This window comes from Vanessa atalanta, chromosome 14, assembly GCF_905147765.1.
Source record: "Vanessa atalanta chromosome 14, ilVanAtal1.2, whole genome shotgun sequence".
NCBI lineage: Eukaryota > Metazoa > Arthropoda > Insecta > Lepidoptera > Nymphalidae > Vanessa > Vanessa atalanta.
The window spans coordinates 9579660-9593080 of NC_061884.1; positions in this window are offsets into that span (position 1 = coordinate 9579660).

Sequence of the window (13421 nt, forward strand, 5' to 3'; positions counted from 1 at the left end):
TGTGGCAGAATTTCATTTTCAACGCGATGGGTGACCTACCTACTATTTCCCACTAGATAATCTTGGCTCTAATTTATTGCTTATGAGAACCATGTGGCCTTGGAGAGCAGTGATACATTAACATTAAATTTTTGACTTAACACTCCGTAGTTTCTAATACAATTATATACATGTATCAATTCCTATCTTGTGCTAGATAGAACTCTTTTACAACCTCGTAAGATTTCAAGGACAATTTGACTTTTTCTTTACAACGATACGACCACGGACGTAGGACATCTTACTGTATTCCCAACTACAATTAATTTGATTCATGCATATTATCGCAAATGATGAGAATGGGAAGACTTGGTAAACCTCCATACAATTACAGCTTTTACAGTATTATTTTGAGATCACGCTTTCCTACGGTCTCGGACGTGAATAGGGACGGAAGTGTGTAACAGGGAACAGCGCGCGCTATTTGATTTGACCAATGAGAGCGCGTTGCTAGAGTTTACTCAATCATTTTCATGAAATTGTGCTATATAAAGTAATATTTCAATGAGTTCAAGTATTTAATACCATTTAATTGACTTCAATAACAGATTATACGAGTGCAGCAGCTATAATATTTTTAATTTGTACTCTCGTCACGTAGATGTAAAGTAATATATTTTGATCCCGAGAATTTAGATTTATAAACAGCTAAATATCATAATATATAAATAACAATTGTCATCATTTTTCATTGCTATCGATTCATAATATAAAATGATCACGGTCACGCTTGTCACTTAAATAGTCTAAATTAAGAGCATGGCAACTGCAAAATGTAGCTACTTGTAGAATAATATTTTATACTAAAACCTTGTCCGGAATGCATTGTATCTTCAAGTATATAAATTTTATATATGTCGGCTTAGTATTTTTTTTTGTAAGCAATTAAAGCAAAAAAAGGATTCCCTCATGCATTAGTATAGATCTAATAAACTTTTTCATTTTTGATACAACAACGAAGAATACGCACAACGAAGATGTTTTTTTTTAAAAACACGTATTTTTAAATAGTCTAAAACATAGTCTACATTCATTTTTTTTCAATTAAAATAAAATCAATAATAATATAGGTACGAATGCTATAAAATAAAGTATTAATGAAATTTTACTCGGGTGAAGCGTTTATGGTATTAAATATTACTTGTAATTTACACGGTGAACTGTAATTACAGAAGTCGAGTGATTGCAGAGTAATTTACGTTATGTGACGGCTACTGGCGACAATTTTAATTCATTTTGTTTATTTATTAAGATTGTAATAGTCGTTGTAAACGTGGCCTAAGTTAAAACCGTAGAGGTTATTTTGAATTGATGATTAAAAAATTATATTTGTCAAAAATGATTGTATTCATTGACCAACTTACACTTCACTTAAGTGGGACAAATCATTACCATTTAAGTGAAGTTACTTAAAGATTATAACCTCATTTTGAATTATATGTTTTCCTGATAGTTTGGTGGCTGATTTTAAAACTTTATGTCTTATTTAAGTATACTTGTAAGTGATTTGAAATATCCTAAAATAAGCAGTAATTTTTTGGGTGTTTTGAACTATGCTGAGTTGCTATGATAAGGGCATTTCGATTTTGCAACTTAGATAAATATTTAAACCTTTTCTATATCAATGTAATTGCTAACAATTTTTTTCCTTCATAAAAACTTTTTCCTAAGGTCAAAAGACTCGTGATTAAGGTTAGGATTTTTTAAAAAACTTTATCAATTACAAATTTTTAGAAAAGTTAAATTTAATAATTGAGTTCATTTAATTTTAAACGACTTTTTGACATTTTGAAAAGATCTGTCAGAATTGTTCGCAAATTACGGGGCGAATGCTCTTAAAAAACATAGCCAAACATATAAGGTAGGACACATAATTATAATATGCATTAAATTGCTTTTAATTATGGACAAAGACAAAAATCTAGTATTATTTTCTTAAAGTCATTGGTAGGCGGACCGGCAAATGGGCCACCAGATGTTAAGTGGTCACCACTGCCCATAGACATTGGCGCTGTTAGAAATAATTACCATTCCTTACCTCGATGTTATGTCCCCTGTGCCTGTAGTTACATTACTTACCCTCCAAGCCGGAACACAACAATACCAAGTATTGCTGCGTGACGGCAGAATATCTAATGAGTGGGTGGTACCTACCCAGACGGGCTTGCACAAAGCCTTACCACCAAGTAAACATAATTACACCTAAAGTATGAAAATGCATGCAATTGCTAAATATTTTCATGAAATAGAATGTGAATAATTTTAATGTCATATTTCGTGAACAGATCGTCGTATAAAATTTAATTATAATATTTTTAAACAAATGACAGTATTTATTATATAATATATTTAATCATTTATTTTATATGCGGTCATGTGTATATGTAGCTACTTGAGGGCTTAACGTTAAGAAATACATTAACTTTACATCCAGTAAAGTATATTGAAATGTTACCGCGTAAAAAAATTGCGTGTGTATGTAATATGAAGGCATAGGTACATATGTACATAGGCATATTCACATATTATATAACTTAAAAAAGATTGTTTCGCTATAATATTTTGAAAAGAAAACTTATGTATATATATAATAAAAAGAGGAGGAGTATTATAGGAGTAACGTAGGAGATTTAGTTGGAACGAAGTTGGTTTAGCTGGTTTATATTAAAATAAATTAAATAACAATAAAATTAGATATATTATTACATATTGACTATACAAAAGACGATAATAACGATAGGATTAAGTTTGTTAGACGTTCTGTATTATTAAATAAAACACCCACACTATTAAAGCAAAATTATCGTGACGAACTCTTAGCTTTATTTTATCCTTCTCTTATTCGCTAAGTGGAGTATAAAGTACGATAAGAAAGTTCGTTCCAAAAACTTAAAATACTGCAGATCAAAAATTGTAAAAGTACTGAATATCCCATTGAGCTCAGGCCTTTAGCCTCTCCGCTTGAGCGGAAGGTTAGGTCATAATTACACCAATGGTCCAATGCAGATCGGCGGATAACTAGGTACACATGTAAAAGATTTTTACGTGACACATGCAAATATCACGATCTTTTCTTTCTTAGCCTAGCGCAAGATGAAGTATTAAGATCAATTAAGCACTCTGTAAAAACTAAAACTTGAAAAATTCTGTTGCCTGGTCTTGAACCAGCAATCTTTGTTTAAGTTTCCTCTGGGCCATCTCATTGTACTTTTTTCTATTATATATTGTATGTATCTAGATAAGGTATATAAGGAAGTAATCAGTATCCACAAGTAACTCACCGAACCTTCCCGTTCCCAACGGACGTACAACCAGGCCTTACAATGCCAGTAATATCAATACGAAAACGCATATCTTTTTCGTATATAATATTTTATTTCGATTTTCCTCCGAAGCCGTGTTAGATGTTAAGGAAATTGATATTACAATATGGCGATAATGTGACCTGCTTTTTGTCTTCTCGACGACATTCAATGTATCTTCTGATATTATTTACGAAATTTAATGTTAAGTTCGTCTACGTTATATATAATATTAATACGCGAACATCGAGTATAATCATTTTTTTATTATGGAAATGTTATTTTTATATTATTTGATGGATAGTTTGACATAGATGTATGTATGCAAAAAAAATGCTACTAACTTTGACCAATATCGATATCAATGATAGGACTTTGTCGCAGTCAGTCTAGGTTTTTTATCAACAAACACTAATACTTGGTATTGTATAGTGTGAACTGAAAGGTAAGAGAGCTAGTGTAATTACGCACACAAGGGACATAGCATATCCGTACAGAATAATAGCTTATTGACGTTCTATAAAACGTATCTATATTACTTATACTGCAAATATAGTATTGCTATCGTTTCCAGGTGTTATTGTGTCATTCATATATAAAGAACATTTATTACTTAATAATTGACAATTATTCATTAATCATTTTTAATATGAAATAAAATTAAATACGAGAGATAGCGTACGACTTTCAATCATTCTAATATCAAATCTTAGAATTATTTTAATTTTATTTTATTTATCTAAAGGTAACAAAGATATAAAGAAAATTACCAATAGCAGTAAAAATACTATTTTTACGTTCGACCCAAAATTTCTAACTCGAGTGATCTCCAAAAAATTCAAAGCAAAGGATGTATTAGTTTTAACAAGTAGTGACCCTTAGTTTCGTTGGACACCTTATTAACAAGTTCTCAGCGTGTGAAACTGAGGTGCTAGCTCGGGTCCGTGTTTGTTTAAGTAAACTTTTCCCGTGTCCTTTAATAATGTTTTGAAATCCCACTATTTGATAATATTTACGTGTTGATGTTAGACCGCAATAAATTAACACATATTAACAGACAACTAACTGTACACACACTTATATACGAGTAAAGATACACCTACATACTTCCCGGACACGTTATAATTTCCATATTAATATTCCACGTTTTTTTTACCTTGGCCTATCAATACATTTAATTCTCATGTCAAAAAACTATTAATAAATAAGACATATTACTAAATACAAGAACATTTTAATGAACGCGTGGTCATAGTACTTGTTGATTTCTGGGCAGGAATACATATTTATATACCATATACATTTAATTGTATTTGATCGCCATAAACTCTATAGTTAAAATAGTGGATTAGAGTAACTACTGAGTTGGTGGTTCTTCTCGGTTGAATCTACTTTCCGAACCGGTGGTAGATTTATCTTATGGATCTACTTATTAAATTATTTTTTTCAATATTTAATTAATAAGCGTTTTAAAACAAAGTTAATATTTTATAGCTATGGTTAATTATAATGAATCCTTCGATCGTCTAGTGGGTAGCGCATAAGAATGCAGATCTTTAGGTCCTGGGTTTAAACTCTATGTCAGGCAAATAAAACTTCAATAAGTCAAACCTTTAAATTTTGGTCTAGCGCCTGAGCTCTGTCCGTCGTGTCGAATTACCGTACAATCAGATCATGAGAGGACTAACACTTATATATATATATGTATACATATATAATAAGGCTGGCTTGGCTGACTAAAAAACATTAAGAAAAGAATAGAATTAAATTGATAGTTTTAATGAAAGGGGATGCGATTAATTAGTGGAATTCCCTAGGCCAATCACAAATGCGAATCACAAGTCTATCGCCGTAAGGAAAGGGACGCATTTTAAACAATATACTCACTGGAGAAAAAGTACTAGTCTAGCACTAGCGAGTCTATTTTATACACATAATTATGCAAAATAACTGTGTATGTGCTTGTATTATAACGCTAAGTAAGTGAGAATGTTCTATATAATTAAAGATGTTTTTGAAACGAAGTTCTTTTGCGCGGCTTACAGAAGAGTAAACTGATAGAAACCGTCACGTACTGAAAATTGATGTGCCCCCCTCCAGGTGATATTTTCCTCCCTTTCTCTATCTCTCTGTCTCTTTCTATTGTATACGACTTAAATAATATTATTATTATTTTTTTAATCGAAAGTTTTCTTTGTCATTTTTTTTTCAAATTTATACTATTAATTTTAGTTCACTGTGTTTGTTATTTTATATATATGTATATTGCGAAAGCAACTTCGTTTCAACATGTTAGTCCGCTTTGCGTTCCGTATTAATCGTCTGACTTTGGTCTTCTCTGGCTGTGCATATGCCCAAAAAGGTTCCTGGATAAAAATAAAAGGAGAAAAATCATATATTTATCAATCAATATAAAACCTTAATGTAGACTCTTATTCTAAATGTACTAAGACAAATCGAGTAGCTTGATATAAGTTGTATAATATTTTAAAAAATGGACGCTCGTCTTTAATTGGATAACTGGATTAGTGTAAAACCATCTACGTTTAAATCACTCAAAGGTTCAAAGATGTACCGGACGAGAACTGTTTGCATTGAAAAGTACTAGTTTCGTATAATTTATTTCGTTCATGGAAAATGTATTAAGTTCCGTTTTCTTCTAAATTACATAAAATGTTGCAGCTTAAGGCGGTTCAGACATAAACTTGTATTAAAACGCTATCCGTGATCTGCCAGTTTCATGTAAACTTTGCAGATTGTTTTGTATGAGAAAAATAATATACATTTATCTTAATAATCCATCCAGCTATTTCGTTATTTTATGATAATTTCTTATGGCAAAAGATGTCGTTTTTTATGTCAAATAAGTAGACTGGCACATTGACCATTTGATGGTAAGTAGTAAATATTAAGCATTCCTTGCTTCACCAATGCGCCATCGCCCTTGGAAACTAAGATGATGGAGATGATGAATGGGTGGTACCTACCCAGACCGCCTTGCGTAAAGCCCTACGACGAAGTACTGCCGATATAAACATAATTTCTTAGAACCCATGATTGTCTTGTTGATTTCTTGCAGTATCTACTCATGTATATGGGCGTAGAGAACTGCTCCTTACACGTGTTATAAAAAAAATTGTTCCGAATTACGCGGACGTAATGAGTCTTTTATATGAATTGTATAGGAAAGTTTATTGTCTCGAATTGTTTGTGTTTGTGATCAATGAATATAAAATTAATAAACGTGAATCAATTATTACATGATACTTAAACAAAAAAACGACTGAACCGATTTCGATGAGATTTTTACTGTTACATTGCTAATATTTTAAGGATAGAATTCTTAGGATACGGTCATTTTCAAAATCAGAATTGCGATTCCATATGAAAAAATAACACCAAAAAAACGTGTTCAACCAGGAATATGTACCAAATAAATATATTCAACTATTTCGGAATTAATTTATTTAACGAGGAGAAAAAGTCTCAAAAAAACATATTATATCATATAGATATCGCTGCTTCTCTATTTTACACCACAATAAACTATCGTGTTTCAACTTATAAGTAAATCGAATACCTATAAGCAAATGAACGCTTGGGAACAGCAATTCCTGTTATATTATATGTACATAAAATATTAATTGATTTGAGTGTGCTAAAATGGCGTCAGTTAATCCCTGTTTTAATTAGTCAGCCATATCTTATAATTGTGTAATATGAGTCTAATATTATATAATCAAAACGAAGCCATTTAAATGAGTTTGTGATTAAAAAAAGGTAGATATTAAAAAGCTCGCTTTATGTTTATTTTTAAACGAATATAATTTTTAATTCTACATGACTGCTAATGTTACCATATTTTTTGTATTAAAAACGATTTAAATTGATGTTACAATAATTGTTGTCTCCTTGTCATTTTTTAAACGTTTATTGGCATTTTACTTATTTATTTACTTTATAGAAACTGGTGCTATAATTTTTTTTTAATTTAACAAATAAATATCGGACAATTTTTTATTCCATTAATTATTATTTGTCAAACAATAGATTTAATAATAATATTCGTTTGGTTAAGTAAGAACTTAAAAACTTTATTTTACATTACTTCACATTAGCAGCCTGTAAATGTCCCACTGCTGGGCTAAGGCCTCTTCTCCCTTTGAGGAAAAGGTTTAGAGCATATTCCACCACGCTGCTCCAAATCTACCAAGATTCACTAGTGGTAGAATTTCGTTAAAATTAGACACAGGCAGGTTTCATCACGATGTTTTCCTTCACCGCCGAGCACGAGGTGAATTATAAACACAAATTAAGCACATGAAAATTCAGTGGTGCTTGCCTGGGTTTGAACCCGCATTCATTGGTTAAGAAGCACGAGAAAAAAATAATTTTATTCCTAAATTAAGCGATAACATTTGACGGAGCATTCTAAAAGTAAAAAAATTGTGATCGTTCATAAAACTATAGTTTATAGAACAAGATGATCGTCGTTTGAATAGTTTCTGAAAAAATATCATTTATCACACATTAAGAAATGGAAATAAAAGTAAAAAATGTTTATACCATTTTTGAATAAAAAATACAAATAACGTACGTACTTGGTGAGGTGATTGTCTTAATTTTGGTTGTGAATAACTCACTGCTGAACTCCACTTCTTAATACGGCATATAATGCATGTTTGGATAGATAGGTAAATTCTCATCAGGCTTAATCTCGATCCTAAAGTTCGTGTGAATTATGCCTTATTTGAACCTGAAATTTTTGGTCAAGATTAATGTTTTCCAACCACGGAGCCATCTTGGCTACATTTTCATATCAATAAACCATTATAGCTGAGATATTCTTTTTTGCTCTTTACCAGTCCATCTGGTAATCCTATCCACGCAATAATTAATCTAGCTCCAAACATATTTTGTTGGGCGTAATTTTTTTTTGTTCCAACGGTTGCTAAGCTACGGTTGTTTGTTAAGAGATTATTAATTCTTCTTATATTACCTATATATTTTATAAATTTACCATCAGGAACCCTAAATATAAAAACAGAGTTACTTCAACATGACTATTACAAATATAAGTAATTCTCAATTTATTTAAAAAAACGGCTAATTTCAATTATCTTGCTGGTTCTTTAAAGAACCTCTACTTCATGTATCACAAGATGTTCCTGTTGTTAGTATTTGGGAACGAATGATTTGATAATAAAAATTAGAAATAGTGTCATGTCTATTTTAAAGTATATAAATATTAATTAAGATATAAAAGTAAATATAATCAGTAGCAATAAGTGTGAGTACATTGGATTTGAGTAGAACGCGTAAGCTTAATAATATTAGCTCTGCGTTTAAGTCTCCTTACCTAATATTATTTAAAGGCTTGCTTAGTTAGTCCTTCATTGATCTCATAATGGAAAAAAATGTAATCATTGCTCGAAGTTATAAAGGATTGGTGAACTAATATATTACATATTACAATATACTCTATCCAAAGTCCGAGATGTAAATTAACCAAAATAACAGCACACAAATATCGAATGTCACTTAAAAATAATTTTGCTATTTCACAGTTAAATTTAAACAGATACGAAGTCTTTTATAGACCATTCCGAGGATCGTTTTAATCTACTGAATACATTAATTGAATCCTATAAACGTTTTATAGCTGATGAATTTAAAAATGTCACTGACACCGTTGATAAATAGGCTAAAAATATTACACCCAATTAATCTTTAATTCTTTCTGTTATGAAACAAATAAATGCCTCTGTCCAAGAAATTAAAAAAAATGTATTAATCGGCAACAAAGTTCATCATTATCCTATCAACTGAAAGACGTCCACTGTTGGGCAAATTAATCCCCGAAGAACATCCATGATGGCCGTTGCGCTTTTGGCACATATTTGCGATTTCTCATAATATTCGAAAGATTAGTCGAAGTTGAGTTGCTGGCTACGCTGCGTCTTTCTATCGCTACTTCAGGACACTATGCTTTGGCGTCGGTTCTAAGAGTGATGTGTACCAATGCCAATTAGTTCACTAGGTTCCATTTAAGTCACAGACTTAAACTTTATTTACTATTGCAAGATTGAGCAGTTTTGCTCCCAAAATTGGTGCTCCTAAATATCTAATTTGTCTTTCATTTTCATTTTAAATAAGCTTAATTTAGAAAATTATTTACGACAAAATGAAACTCTCTACTGAAATACTTACAAAGCTTGGTTTTGGTGTTTTCATGAGCGGTTCCGCCACGCCAGACATTATTGAGAAAGATGACTTAACTTATACTAAACTAAAAGTACAATTACGCAAATACAATTGTACTTTCTTTTTTTGCCCTCAGTATCCAATAAGGCGGCAATCCCACAGGACCGAAAAGAGTTCAGGCCTAGTACTAATATTATAAAATAACATGTCCTGACTGACTGATTCATCATCGCCGAGCGTATACTATTAAAGTTAGGGCCATGAAATTTGGTGAGTAGGATCGTTTTTTTGAGTAGACACCCACTAAAGATGAAATTCTGGAAATTATATCCCTAAGGGAGTCAAACAGGAGTTGAAAGTTCGTATAAAAGTCCGTTATTTTTTAAGTTAGAAACTTAAAACACGATTTTTGGTATACTGATTAAAAATGAGTAGATACGTATTTAAGCGTTTCTGCATATTCTACCTCTAGGGGGATTGAATAAAAGTTGAAAGTTTGTATGGAAGTCCGACATTTTTTAAGTTAGGAACCTGAAACTTTATTTTATGGGCTACTGATTAAAAATTAATAGATACGTATTTAAGCTTTTTTGGACATTCTACCCTCAGGGATGAAATATACACCATGTGGCATACAAAGAGGTCTTAAATTAACGTAATACGTTAAGTTAATCTGTAAATATATTCAACTTCAACGCGAGCAAAGCCGCGGCTAACAGCTTTACTAGATATTACCCGCGTTTTATAAATATTTTCCATAATAGTATGGTTTTGTATAGAAACGATCAACATAATGACTCGTTGGTGAAGTTTTGTAAATAGTTATGAATGCTCATAAGATATTCACGAAGTATTCAACAAAATTAATATATATTTTGTCAAGGAGTTGATTTGTATACCTTCTAAAATCCTAAGTAAACAAAAGATATTGACTCCATTGTAAAAGATCCTGAAACTGAATTCGAAGACGTTATTTTCGGACACTTGAAACTTGTTTTCTTCTTTTTAGATATTATTAATTGAATTATTTATTACTTTAAGGAATAAATAGGTAAGCCTATTAAGTAAAATTATGTTTAAGTATCCACGCTTAAGCGTTAATTTCTAATATTTATTATTAAACAAATTACTTCAGGAATTGCTCTATCTTAAAAGCATATTAATATTTTAACAGGAAATACCACCTTGACTTGTTTAAGATGGGATCCAAAAATTTAATTCTTGTTTAGTTATTTTAATTAGTTACTGTTTTTTTATATAGATTGTACAGAATACTGCATTTTAATAAATTCTCTATTAGTATAATTCCATTATATTTGATGCCATAAACGTTATCATCCAGTGTTCACTATGAGTGCAGTGTGTTGTTGAATCTTCACAATATTTTAAAAAACATAGTTTCTTAAGGTCAAGCATAAATCCTTTTTTTTACGTCCAACGTTGATCTCCGTACTTAACCCTAAACTTCGTGTATCAAGTTTTATTCGCGGCAATTCACTCACGTGATTATAAAAGCTATGGTAGTTGGAAATAAATAAAAATTACTTCTTGATATACATTCAACTTTTATAAAAATAACATTATTTATAAAACAATGCTCAAAAATTGTATGCACTTTTTTTTCTTTTTTGTGGCGTTCATTTTGGAGCCACATATACATTAGAATACTCTCGTTGATTTTATACATAGTAATATACAACGTAGATAAAATAGTATGTTCCGTATTCAAAATTCTGCCTCCTTGAGTTTCATTAATGGTTTCTAAATCCATTGAAACCGCCTTTTCTTAAATTGGAACCTGGTTTCAGTTTTCTATAGTTAGCAGTTAAGTAAAATATGATAAACAGCAATCTCCTTTGATTTCGTAAATCAACTCTATTTCAGCCTTGTTATAGAATTATTATATTTGTAAACCTAAACGCGTACCTAAACATCGATAATAGGGTACTATTTTGTAAAATAAGTACTACTCATTTTTCAATTTCAACATTCGATTTACGAATTTATTTCGGTACAAAATTCTCACATACTTCATTTTCCACATTAATCTAGTCTCTATTCGATTGTTCCTGATCATCCGAATTATCTTCCTACAACTTGAGGTAAATAGTTGCGTCCTCAAATTCAATTTGGTCTGTCGCTTAACCAAGGTCACTTAGATCTTTGATAATAGTTTTCTTATCGTATGTAAAATAACGCACTCTTAACCTACTTTTAAGCGCGTACAAACATTGCCCTTATGACAATAGTGAGAAGATATATCACACGAAAAAAGTGGTTGTTGTTTGTGTCCTAAGTGTTTAGGTATTGATGTAAATGATACCGCTAAGTACACACCACAACAGCCCCAATTAGGATTACAAACCAATACTCCATTTACAATTCGACGAAGCATCCGAGGAAGCATATCTAAGAATTTTCTAAGAAACTTTCATGACTAAACCATTTAGTGTTGTTTTATGTTTGGTTCTATACGCCTTTTATTAATATTATTATGCAAAATTTCGAATGGTTAATATAACTTGTTATCATTATACCACTGGTACAATTTATATAGTATGGCAATGTGTAAAATATGTACATGTATATTTCGGATATCTGACTTATTATATAAGCGACGTTGGTCCAGACGCTATTCGAGAGAATACTGCTAAAACTTTTACAGATATAAGAAAACTTTGTCTGTTAGATTTGTAGACCAACGGTAACCATTTATTTGTCTAAAGAAAGGGGAAAAAGAAACGATAAATTACACATTATTATTAATTCTTAAAAATTGCTGTATATATTTGCAATTTAGCCAAGCAATTTTTACTTTTAATTGCAAAGATTTAAAGAATGGTGTGAAAAAAAAATAATACCGTGCTATGAGCATTATCTTAACCTGATACAATATTAGCTGTACCAAGATTTAATTATTTAAAGCATTTAATTCGTTTAGGAAAATGCTAATTTGATACATGTTAAATCAAAATCTGATATCATGATAAATGAAGAGCCGAGATGGCCCAGTGGCTAGAACGCGTGCATCTTAACCGATGATTTCGGGTTCAAGCCCAGGCAGGCACCATTGAAATTTCATGTGCTTAATTTGTGTTTATAATTCATCTCGTGCTCGGCGGTGAAGGAAAACATCGTGAGGAAACCTGCATGTGTCTAATTTCAACGAAATTCTGCCACATGTGTATTCCGCCAACCCGCATTGGAGCAGCGTGGTGGAATATGCTCCAAACCTTCTCCTCAAAGGGAGAGGAGGCCTTTATCCCAGCAGTGGGACATTTACGGGCTGCTAATGCTAATGCTAACTTAAAATAGATGGTCGAAGATAATTGAAGCTGTTACTAAATAATAATGTTTTTGTAGCGTATTTTTAATTATATAAGTAGGATAGATAAAGACCATTGGCGCTGTAAGAAATATTAACCAATTCTTACATTGCCAATGCGTCACCAATCTCGAGAGCCAAGATAATTACATATTATGACCCATGTACCTGTAGTTAAACTGGCCGACTTACTCTTCAATTCGTAACATAACAGAACAAAATATTGCTGCTTGACGGTTCCTGCTCAGACGGGCTTACACAAAACCCGAACAACAAGTAAACTAACCTAACTTATGTACTTGAAATTGTTAGCTGTCATGATAAGAATATATACATTTTAACACAAATAACTAAAACAAGACTTGGTTTTTTATTTATTCCTTCTTTATTGACTTAATTATTGTGTTATAACAATATCCTTATTATTAAAGAAGTCTTGTTATAACGTAATATGACTATTTTAGCGATATTTAAAAAATACCGCTTATATTTCGATCGTAAATGTTTTTCTTAATTCCATATATGCCGTAAAAAAATCGTTCAGAAATTTA